This window comes from Dermacentor albipictus, unplaced genomic scaffold (assembly GCF_038994185.2).
Source record: "Dermacentor albipictus isolate Rhodes 1998 colony unplaced genomic scaffold, USDA_Dalb.pri_finalv2 scaffold_17, whole genome shotgun sequence".
Lineage (NCBI taxonomy): Eukaryota > Metazoa > Arthropoda > Arachnida > Ixodida > Ixodidae > Dermacentor > Dermacentor albipictus.
In genome coordinates, this window is record NW_027225571.1 from 9,328,730 (window position 1) to 9,341,189 (window position 12,460).

A 12,460-nucleotide genomic window follows, 5' to 3' on the forward strand; every position below is an offset into this window, starting at 1 on the left:
GAAACCCTCTCTCTTCTGTATTGGCCAGTCCGTCTGATAAGATTGTACCTTGAATGACGTGTGCCAGACCGGCATGCAGCGTTACCTATAAAAGTACGCAGCTGCCTTGAATAAAGAGCTTTTTTGCGTTGATGCCATCTGCTGCTTAGAATAGAACACTCTCCGCTTGAGCGTGCCCTTCACCACTGTTAAGCCAATTAGATAAGAAAAACTGCTCTACGTCGGCCATGTCACTCGTTTTGAAAGCAAAAAAACTGTCCACCTATAAACGAGGGACGAATTTGATTGGGCTGTTCGGGCAACGCTGCGGATCACCGCCCGATGCTTGCGTCGGCGATTACCTAAATTTGATGTCAGGAGATTGCAATAAGAACATATCGGAATAGTATTTCGTTATAGGGCTCCAGATAGCTATTCTGGAATTCGTAAATTCCCGCCGTACAGTCGCGTAGTAGTGAAGGTGAAGAACACAGCAGCGAGAACTAAGTATCATCTGTGTATACCTCCCAAAATGTACAACACTGTTCCTGTTCTGCATATAGTTAGATTACGTAAGGTTTGGCGAGAACACAGAAAACATACATTATCAACGATAGCATTTGAGTAAGCTCCAAATCAAGCGGGCGCGTCTTGCGCTCAGCGATAACTTTAAATCTGTTAACGGGTGAAATGCGGTCCCCGGAAAAGCGATACGGAAGTACACGTGTCAATATTGTCAAATTTGGCAATGGAGACATTTTGAGTCTATCAGAGAGGCTGTAGAAGCCCTCTGCAGGCTTGCACTGGGCCAATCAGAGCCGACAATTAGACGATATGGCGGAATTAGTCAATGTCCAGGATAGCACCCCGGTTTCCTTTCGCCGTGCTGCAAGTATGATGGCGAAACGGGCGGGGACACTTGAAGTGGTACTGTGATAGGGAATGTGATGTCAATGTGAGTTCAACGTGCACTTGCAGTCCGAACGGCGGCCGCAACGGTTGCACCCACCAGCCGTAAAAGCTGAAGCCACTCAACATCGCATCCCCTATAAAAATGCCAATCCATAAAAGTGCTGCGCAAGCCGAGTCTAAAGGTCGCATCAACATCAACATCACATCTCCTATCAAAATGGCAATCAGCCAGCAATGGTGCACACCATACATTTGCTGGGATGGCAAATAACTAGAGGTACTTAGGATCTAATTGCCTTATACCATTATTGCTATTCATACGTTTATCTCCTTTGCGAGCCCCTTACGTCGAGTGGCCCGTAGTGGGTACGTGCCAGTGGTTCACAGCAGCAGCAGGCTTCACGCCACCATGCGCAGTACGAGACAGCCTTCCACGGTGGCCTGGCACGCAAATGGCAGCCGCGAGAGAGACAGGCATTGCCGCGCAGGAGGACTGCATCAACAAGCGAATGCCCCGTACTCCCGCTACGATAGACAACCTGCACACGGCCATCAAGAAGCTGAAAGGTAACGCCAACAGCGAGGAACACCAAGTTGCCCCGGGTCGCCAGAAGCACCGCCACCGAAAAAAACACCTGAAAGGCCCGCCGCGGATGTTACGGTCGCGACATGCGTCGAAGAGCTTCTCCGAAACCAGCCGGACGCCCAAGCTTCCAGGGGCCTCCGACGACCACGCTGGGTCTACCTCGGTACCAGGCCCGATGGTACATTCCGCGAAAAACTCATCGTCCGCCCCGGATCTGACGTGCCCTCAGCCGGATGACACGACCGTCAACGAGCTGGCGGCGTACTTTGAAAACTTCGTTCACATCCCGCGGGAGATGTCTGAGATGGCCAAGATGATGTACACGTAGCAACGCGGGCGCATCTGCGATGCACCGCCACAGACAAGACTTCAGTTCCATTGCTTCCCGCGGTGAGGTCAATAAATCGCCCTGCTTTGTGCTGACGTTCTGCCCTTCGGCGTGGGCAAGTGTGTCCCTTGATTCACAAGTCCCAAGCTACGGGCTCCAATCGACCGCCAGAAGAACGTAAGCAGCCTAACTCAAATGAGATTTCAAACAAATTCTTCAAACATCCTTGGCAAACTCTTAGTACATACACCATGCTCTGTTAGCAGGAACGCCACATCAGAATCAGAATCAGAATCCACTTTATTTCCAAAACACTAGTTGGGGGCCCCCAGGCAACAGCTGTCGCAAACAGCTTGACGGGTCCTGGGGGCCTACAGAGAGCAACCGGCAGTGGATTTCACAAATTCGAACAATTGTAAATACATACAGACATTATGAAGAAGAAATGCACTTGCTTGATACAGATATAGCATACATGGTGAACGCTAGCACAGTATGCATAAACACTGCAGGAAATGTAGCAGCCAGGAGAAAAGAGAAAAAGTTCATTGCTTCGTCAGGTAATCATGCACCTCCGGTTTAAACGTGCCGAGTGGGGCACTGAAATTAATGTGAGCTTTAAAAAGCTTCTATAGGATTCGTATGCAGTAATCCAGCCTAGATCTAAGCTAATTTGTACGCGTACGTGGCGCTGGTATTAGCCTGTTACGTATGCTGCAGTCATACGGGGAATGTTCTGTATCGCGTGGGTTCGCGTGCTATCGGCGCATTCCAACGTGCAAGCGCACTGCGACAATGTGCTGTGCAGGCGCACTTGGCCTAAAGCGCGAAAAAACAGGGTGTCATTGATCTGTCGTCCAAGACCACCCACGATGGCCCGCGGCGCTGCTTTAAACCAATGCATGTTCGCCTGCGCATCGTCACGAGGCACTCCTGAGATGTCCGGGACGACAAATCCAAAAGACACGCTGTAACCGTAACGTGAATCACGCCATCGGATCTCACGTGCGATGTCTGCTATAAAAAACATAAAGAATCCGGAGTTTTACGTGCCAAAACTACTCAGGAACGCAGTCATACAGGGCTCCGGATCACTTCTGACCACCCGCGGTTTTTTAACGAGCACACAAATTTAAGTAGAGGGACGTTTTTGCATCTAGCGCCCGTCAAAATGCTGCCGCCTGGCGGGGATCGAGCCCACGACTTTAATGAGCTCAGCAGCGCAACGTCATATAGCCACTCGGCTATCGCGTACAGTCGTGCGCCGTTTCCTCTGATTTTCATCCTCTGTAGCGCTGGGCTACAGGAAAGAAAAAGAAAGGGCTTCTGCACCTTACGCATGTTATTTACACGTCAGCACCTTACACAACATTTATACATTTTTCGAGCGCACCGGATGTCGCAAAGAAATATTGCACTAGCGCACAAATCGCTACTTTCAAGATCGGTAAATATCTAGGTACAACGTGGTGCAGTACAGATGTACCATTCCACAATTCGTATCATTTACGTAAAATAACAACGTACGCTGCCTCATCGCGTTCAAACTGTACACGAATTGCAAGAGTTCCTACAAGTGGTTTATGCAAAATCTTCTCTTTAGTCCTATCTACGCACCCACACACACACACACCCACCCACCCACCCACCCACTTACACACACACACACACACACACACACACACACACACACACACACACACACACACACACACACACACACATATATATATATATATATATATATATATATATATATATATATATATATATATATATATATATATATATATATATTTAGGGAGACAGAGAGAGAGATCTTGATGTGTATGGATCTCTTTCGGTCTTCGTCTTATTCTCCACCAACGTCAGTACGCCAGCCTAGAAGATTGCAGGGGATGTATTCTGCCACTATATCTTCGGCGATACTCTATCGCCTTCGCGTGACGTAGTGCTCCATCAGCTAATCAACGCTCTTCCCGCCGACACTGTCGCCGAAAGCGATCGTCCACAATACGTCCCCCAGGGCGCGCCACGCGATCGGTGGCACCACATCAAAGTCATACGAGCGCGGGCATATTCTGTGCTCGGCAACTTAGAGTGCGCTAATAGTACGCGAAGCCATGCGCTCTCGTGTTGCGCTATCCATGATTAAGAGAGTACATTCGACCACAAAAGTTTACGGGACACGAGATAGGAGAAAAAGAAAAATGCTGAATTTCCATTATGCCTTCTCAGGTACACAGCCGCAAGTTCAAAGTCAGTAAGTCGTAGGTATTACGGCCTACACAGTGAGCCATTACATCAGAAGCGTCATGCCTTAACGGAGCAAATTGCAAATGGAGAACCCGCGTCGCCTGAATTTTTGCGGCCGAGTGTACACAAAGAACAGCGTCAGCTGAGATCGAACGCTGTTCCCCCGGTGATTTGAAAATGCAATCGTAGGTTCTTCGCGAATTTGAATTACGGCTCTAGGTTATTACAACAATCTCGACCCTTCTATAATCTTAAAGGATCTAATTAAAGCGCCTGTACTGGGGTTTGCTCAATGCTTACTGTATAATAACCTCAGCATCTCCACTCTCCTGCATGTAAGGATCCTTTGCAAACACGTTCACGAACATAACCCTCAGGTATGCCGACCACGGGATGTCACAGAAAGTTATGTTCATCCCAATATTGTACACGCAGCCCGACGCTTCCACGGTTACTTGAAGTTTTGTAATTTATGTACGGGCATCAAGGGTTCACCTGACACACAATGAGAAACTCACCGATCTTTGCCTATACTCTGGAATGCTTTAAAGATAGGAAGTTTTTTATTTGTAAGCTCAGGATTTAGGAAAATTCCTCTCGTGATCCCTTTCGTACTGAGGACTGCATTATCTGGCCTCGAACCTTGTCCAAGGTTGTGGCTAGTTTCCATGACTTGCTCGTGGTTCAACATCGTCGAAAAGAAACAGCGCGAACAGACGACATGAGAAGAAGGGACAGAACCCTACATGTTCCGCCAAGTATGTTCCGTTCGAGCTCTTTTGCTGAACAGCCGGGGCTCCTCTTCATGATTGTGCTTTAACATCTGTAACTATTCGCTGAACCGGGGAGGGACAAAATAAAGGCACATGGCGCTCCTTAGAAAAAAGCCTCTCCTGCATTCTGTCGCTGACGATAAGCCCCTTTACTATTAAGGACAGCGAAGTACAAAGACAGCTTTATCGCACGAGGCAGTCACCCCATCATGAGCCTTACCACGTGCGTATTCTCCTTTGGACTCGTCGCTACAGCCCATCTCTGCTAATCGTTAGAACTTTTACCAAGCATAGCGTTCATGGTTATATTGCGCTTAGTTTTACACTGACCATATTAAGTGAAGGACAGGACGTGGACGTACGTATCGCAAACTACCAACTGTTTAATACTGGTAAAGAACGCGCTTATATACAAAGAGATGTGGCGCGGGTGGGGGGGGAATGAGGTATAAAAAGACCATCGGTCATCATCGGTTAACGACCATTGGTTATCTTCCCTCCTCATTAAATGTCCTCCCCGTGCCCATTTTTTTTCCCTTGATTTCAACTAAGATTTCAAACCGAGGTTCTTAGGAACGTTTCAAAACTCAAGGGCTCAAACTTCGTGATTAAAGAAGACTTCTCTTCTAGGGTTCGGTCAATTCGGAAAAAAATCTGGGATGCATCAGCCTCTTTTCGGGACAGCGGTTCGGTTGTGAAGTTGAGATACGATCATGCTTTCATTAACAGGGTTCGTTATAACTGGGATGACAGTTCAAACTCATTAGTAATGGCACCCGCTCAACGTGTTTCTTCTGAGTCTGTCCATTTGACTTCCGTGCCATCCACTTCTTGAATTCATCCTGGTCGTTTTGAGAACCTTGTTGTCTTGAATATAAACGCTCGTAGTATTGTTAAAAAATTTCCTGATTTATTGTCCCTTATATCTATTCATTCCCCCCATGTTATCGGCATCACAGAGACTTGGCTGCACAATGGTATCTATGAATCTGAGTTCACTCCACCCGGTTTTGTTGCCGTGCGCTTAGACAGAGTTAGCGGTACTGGTGGTGGCGTGGCACTGCTTATCCGGTCGGACATACGATTCTCAGTTTTGCCTTCTCCTCCAGAAACAGAATCCGTGTGGTGTAAAATTTACCTTCATAATCGGTGTATTGTGATTACTGTTATATATCGTCCCCCCGGCTCTACTCTTGATGTTCTTCATGCTGTTTCAAACTTCATGAGCGAGATCAACATTGCGTCGTCGAGTTTTATCTGTATGGGCGACTTCAACGCCCCTGGCATCCACTGGCCGTCATTGTCTGCAGTCGGTCGCGACACAGCTATTTGTAAAGAACTAATCAACATCTCCTTGTCCTTTGGTCTCACCCAGGTTGTTCCTAGTGCAACCAGATTAAATTCCGTCCTTGACTTAGTTTTTTTAAGCGCTAACCTAGCCGAACGTGACTTTTCTTGCGACGTAATTGATGGTATTTCAGACCATAAAGGCGTCTTAGTGTCACTCTCCTGTCTAATTTCTAAATCCCCCTACACGTTTACTAGTTTCCCTGATTTCACTCGTGCGGATGACAACTCCATTACTGATGCCTTATCTCATCATTTCGATACGTTTAGTGCACTTGCAGACAACCAGGACGTCAACTGCCTTGCTAATTACTTTGAGCGTCTCGTCAAATCATGTGTCGAACGTTTTGTGCCCATTAAGACTAAGAAAAGAAATTCTAACATTCCTTGGATGACTCGCGATATCTTGCATTTGTCCCGTCGCGTTCGAAGGTTAAGGCGTTCCAGAAGAGGCACTGATCCCATGGCATTGGATAGATATGTTAAGGCAAAGCAAGAACTGAATCTTATGTTGCGAAATGCAAAGGATTTCTTTTTTCGCGTTCGCCTGGACAATTTCTTAAGAACTAACCCACGAAAATTTTGGTCTTCTATTTTACCTCGCGATTCTTCATCCACTTCTTTCAGAATAGATAATGACGCCACCAACGACCCGGCGGTGATATCCGATGCATTCAACAAGTATTTCCAATCCGTGTTTGTTTGCGATAACAACTTCATCCCGACACTTACCACTATAGTTTCTTCTGAAGCAATCAGTGACGTTGAGATAAACTGCGAAGGCGTCCTCAACCTTATATTAAACCTGGATGTTAAGAAATGCACCGGTCCGGACGGGATACACAATGCGTTCCTTGTTTGTTATTCGTTGTGGTCATCAAAATATCTGTCCATCATATTCAGAAAGTCCTTATCATCCTCTACTGTACCTTCTTCATGGAAGTTAGCCAAAGTGCTCCCTCTTTATAAATCTGGAGATAAGCAGTGCTTGTCGAATTACAGACCAATTTCACTGACGTCACAGTCATGCAAAATGTTGGAACACATCATTCATAAGCACATCACGCTCTTTCTGGAATCAAATAATTTATTGTCTAACAAGCAACATGGGTTTAGGCGCGGTTTTAGTACGCTAACGCAGCTAGTTGAGTTCACGCATGACATTTCATTTAACCTTGACGTAGGCAACCAGGTCGATGCAATTTTTATAGATTTCTCGAAGGCATTTGACACCGTTTTACATTCTAAACTTATTGCTAAACTTAATGCTGTACTGAATAACCCTCATTTGGTTAACTGGATTTTAAGCTTTCTCTCATTTCGCTCCCAGTTCGTCTCTTACAGTTCGACTGACTCCGCTACTGTTGATGTGACATCAGGTGTGCCCCAAGGCTCCGTCCTTGGGCCACTTCTTTTTTTATTATACATAAACGATTTGCCACTTCACTGCTCTTCTAACATCCGTCTCTATGCTGATGACTGCGTTTTATATGAAGTGATTAAATCTTCTAATGATCATTATCGCCTTCAAGAGTCGTTTTCTAGGTTTTGCGATTGGTGTAACACTTGGCAAATGAACATTAATTTCAATAAAACCGTTCTGATGTCTTTCTGCAACAAATCTTCCCCCTCCCTTTTCAGTTACTCGTCCAATGGCCGTACAGTAGATAAGGTTTCTGAGTATAAGTATCTTGGTGTCATTTTTACGCATAACATGTCATGGTCCAAACACATTGACTACATATGCAGTAAAGCACTAAAAAAATTAGGTTACTTAAGACGAACGCTAACCCGATCTCCTAAAGACACAAAGGTACTAATGTATAAATCTCTAATCCGCCCTGTTCTTGATTATGCATCTGTAGTTTGGAGCCCGCATAAGCAGTTAGAAATTAATAAACTAGAGGCTATACAGAAAAAAGCTGTGCGATTTATATGTCATCGTTACGATCGAGACTTTTCGCCCTCTTTAGCACTTTCTTCCTTGAACCTAAACACGCTCTCTTCGCGTCGCCGTGTCGACTCATTAAAATTTTTGCACTCCATTGTCAATTCTTCAGTTAGGCTCTCAAATGATAATTACATTAACTTCACGCCGGGATCATCAACAAGAAGACATCATGACCTAAACTTAATACCCTACTACGCACGTACTAACATGTTCAAATTCAGCTTCTTTCCCCGCTCAATCGAAGACTGGAATTCATTACCTGGATCCATTCGCTCATGTTCATCCCAAATTTTTGCAACCGCCATCCCAGATGCATAATTATGAGTATGGGTATGGGCATAATCAGGCATGGGTATGCCTGGCAGCATTTGTATAACATTTGTATAACTTGTGTATTCTTTCACCAGTGCTCTTTTGTAAAAGTGTTCACTTGTATTTTTTTGTATTTTCCTTTTCATCTGTGCTCTTTAATAGTGTTCACTTGTGTTTACCGCTGTATATTCCCATGCATTTTCTGTACATTTTCTTAACCCACTCCTGCTATAGCGCAAATTGCGCTGCAGTATGTATAAATAAATAAATAAATAAAATGTCAATAACTCGCGTTTGTTCCCTCACCCAATCTGCTCTTCACTTATGCCTTAACGTTACACCTATCATTCTTCTTTCCATAGTTAGCTGCGTCATCCTCAATTTGTGTAGAACCATTTTCGTAGCCTCCAGGTTTCGGCCCCGTACGTGAGTGCTGGTAAAACACAGCTTTTATACACTTTTCTCTTGAGGGATAATGGCAACCTGTTGCTCATGATATGAGAATGCCTGACAAACGTACCGCAGCCCATTTTTATTCTCCTGCTTATTTCAGTCTCATGATCCGGATCTGCGGTCACTACCAGTCCAAAGTAGGTGTATTCCGTTGCCACTTTCAGCGCCTCCCTGCCTATTGTAAAATATCGTTCTCTTCCGATACTAGTAAACTTTACTTTAGTTTTCTGCAAGTTAATTTTTAGACCCACCCGTCTGCTTTCCAGGTTAGTGAGCATGCATTGCAATTGGTCACCTGAGTTACTAAGCAAGCCAATATCATTAGCGAATGGCAAGTTACTACGGTATTCTCTATTAACGCTTATCCCCAATTCTTCCCAATACAGGTCTCTGAATACCTGCGGTAAACACGTTTTGAGAATATCATTGGAGAGATCGTATCTTCCTTCCTGGACATGCAGGGTACCGAAAGAAGAAGTCACAGGAATGCCCGGCACACGCTTCGTCCTTGCAGATTCAGTGGAGCTACATACAGTCGAAATCCTTTATAACGGATTGCTTGGGGCCTCTGAAATCGTTGATTATGCTGGTACCTTTGTTTTAAAGGTAGTGCACAGCTCACAGTAGAACTGGGACTGAACTTTCCTCCATTACAGGTCAGTTTGCAGTAGGTGCACGCTACGGTACATAGTCTACTGTCCGGAGTTCCTGCTAATGATCGACTAGCCTGGATGATACCAGCGATCACAACTGCATAGATTTAATTCTCGCACAAACCACATGGGCCTGTGTGCTAAGTTTGTGCATACATATTTGCATTTCTTCGCTTCTCAGTTGTAGTGCAAATAAAGTCGCTCGGTATTAGTTTCTCCGGCATATTTATTCAGTATATACGTAATTCTGTTACTTTGGTGGTCGCACTTGACCGACCAGGGCCTGATGTTGTGAACATTGACCACGCGTCGATTTGGTGAATAGTCGCTATGTGGTTGCGACTAAACGCTGCTACTGAATGCTCCTTAGCATTTCCACGCTTAAAATGCTTACCAGAACTCAATTTGTAGATGTTGATATCCCGGCCAGCATGAGAAGCAGCAGAGCATGAACGGTTCTATTGCCGGTTGGTCATTGATTCGAAATATTTTGCCATCATGCGCATACTGCTAGCCGTGATGTCATTACCTTCCGCTTGAAGCTGCATGAACTTCTTCATTACTTAATTAACTTCTTATTACTGATTGCGCTTGGTGTATCGTCTTCTTTCACGTCCGTGTCGTTTTTTATGTCGCGCAATATTTTTAAGCAATGGATTACCAATTTGCCCGGAATGCTGCTCTCATTAAGTTCTTCATTACCTTGCGCATTTTTTTTTGTCAGAGTTCCTGACGTGTAACATTTCATCGTTTTACAGCCACGAGCACCTGTGCAAGAGTGGCTGACCGCGTGCGACCTGTTGCATGCTTGCTTGCAGCACTTGCATCATTATTCTTAGCCGAGTCTGTACTAGCATTCAAAACTCCTGCTAGACCATCTACGCTGCAGGAAGGTGGGGATGCTGGATCATGGATGTCATCTCTGTTTGCCGTAGAAGTAGCAGCTACCTCTGCCATGTCACCATCGGCCTCGAAAGCCAAACTGTCCTCCCAGGACCCAATCACCAGTCGGCCGTTAGCCAGCTTTGTAACCTCCGGCACCTGTGCAAGGGAAAGCATAAAAACCAATGTAGTACCACATTTTTAAGTTTGTCATAAAAAATGCGGTTTTGTGATACTTCATTATGCCGCACTTTGAAATTAGGTTGTCGCATAACTTGCAAGGCTGTGTTTCGAGTTATGGAGCGCAATGAACGCCAGAAAGCAAAGAAAAAAGAAATAGGAGGGGGGAATCTGTGACTCAGCCAAGCATACCATGAACTTAAACAAACACTGAAACACTACTTCCCATGACGTACCATTACTTAAAACAAGCAATGGGATGCTTACTGCTTGTTCAGCCTTTTCAGATTTTTTGCACCATTTGTCGCACTGATGTCTACCATGTACATGCAGGACTAGCAAAAGTTTGTCATGTTTAGCTTTAACAGCTACATTTTTATTAATGTGAAATACAAGAACACTCCTGCACTTACATATATGGATACAAATTGAGGAACCTCGGGTGAAGTTTTCATGAGGCCTTTACTATAGCGTCTCTCATGTTCAGTGCCGCTTTGGGACGGGGGACGTCAATTGCTTACGATGTATTTAGTTGCTTTTAATATTGCAGCCATACTATATATTTTTTTTTAGCAACGTGTTTTTCATAGTTGAATACATTTCTTCATAACATATTCAACCTCTATCAGAATTATTTTCTGTATGGTTCTTGCAACTGAACAATTTTGTGCGGGCACTTTGCTGCCTAATCATAAAGTGTGGCATTTTCGCAGTGTTCGAGAAAACGAGTCTAGCTGGCATTTTTTTATTGATAATAAAGAATATTTACAAACAACCTAAATACTGTATTTTATGTTTTCTGCCTGTTTCAGTGCTACACAAAATTCAGCGAGAAATTACTACATAGAATGCATTGAAGAATGGCTAATTTCATATTTAGAAATGAGAAATAAGCAAGAAAATTGTGTACTAGGCGGGTTTTCTTCGTTTATCTCTACATTTTCACTTTCCTAAACATTGATCAACTAGCCCTACAAACTATAGACTGTTATCGTAAATTACCTCGATGTTTTCCTCCTCCAGGAATTCATCCTTCATTGGCAAAAACCAAGCAGGTTGTGAAGCAGCCAGTAGTAGGGCTATTTCGAGCTGCTGGACCCAGTTTTGGTGCAGAGCAGCCTTTACTTCCTAGAAAAGATCGTTGCATTTTAGTGCATGCATTTTAGAACCGTGTGAAGAAGTACATACTAGTCCACCTCATGCATTTTAAGGGCTCCCCTGCAAACAAATCCTGCATGCTCGGGCATTTCTATATTTATCGACACTTGCAAAAGCCTTTAAATTTTTTTCAATTATCCAGCAGACAGAAAAACGAAAGGAAAAAGCGCCAGAAGCCACTGAACCCCACGTTGTTATCACTTTAGTTCTGGTGGCATATACAAAGGATAAGTATCGGCTGCTGTGACATTATGATTCTTTGAGCATAAAATACTCTTCGAATTTATGGAAATATTTCCTCTGAAATCTGAGATTCATGTTGACGAAGCTCAACTCGTGTACCATCTACTGCCACTGCAAAATCTTGTGCTTGAGAACGAAAGCTTCAGCAAAGTATAGGGCAAGTTACTGCAATACTGCGCGCAGCAGTACAACGATTCAGCATGGTATTGTAAATGGAAACAAAGTAGACGACAAGGGTCCTAATGGCCACCGTATCATGCATTTTTTCCGCATCTCGTTCATTGTACAGACATTTCTGCCATAGGTAGCCTGAGTTAAATGTAACGTCGTCGGCCGCCTTGGGTTCTATTGGGCCGCTATAACGTAAAACTAGGCGCTATAACGTAAAACCATTCAAAACTTTTCTATTCCAATTCTGCTATCAGCCCACCGAGATCGGTCGGAAAC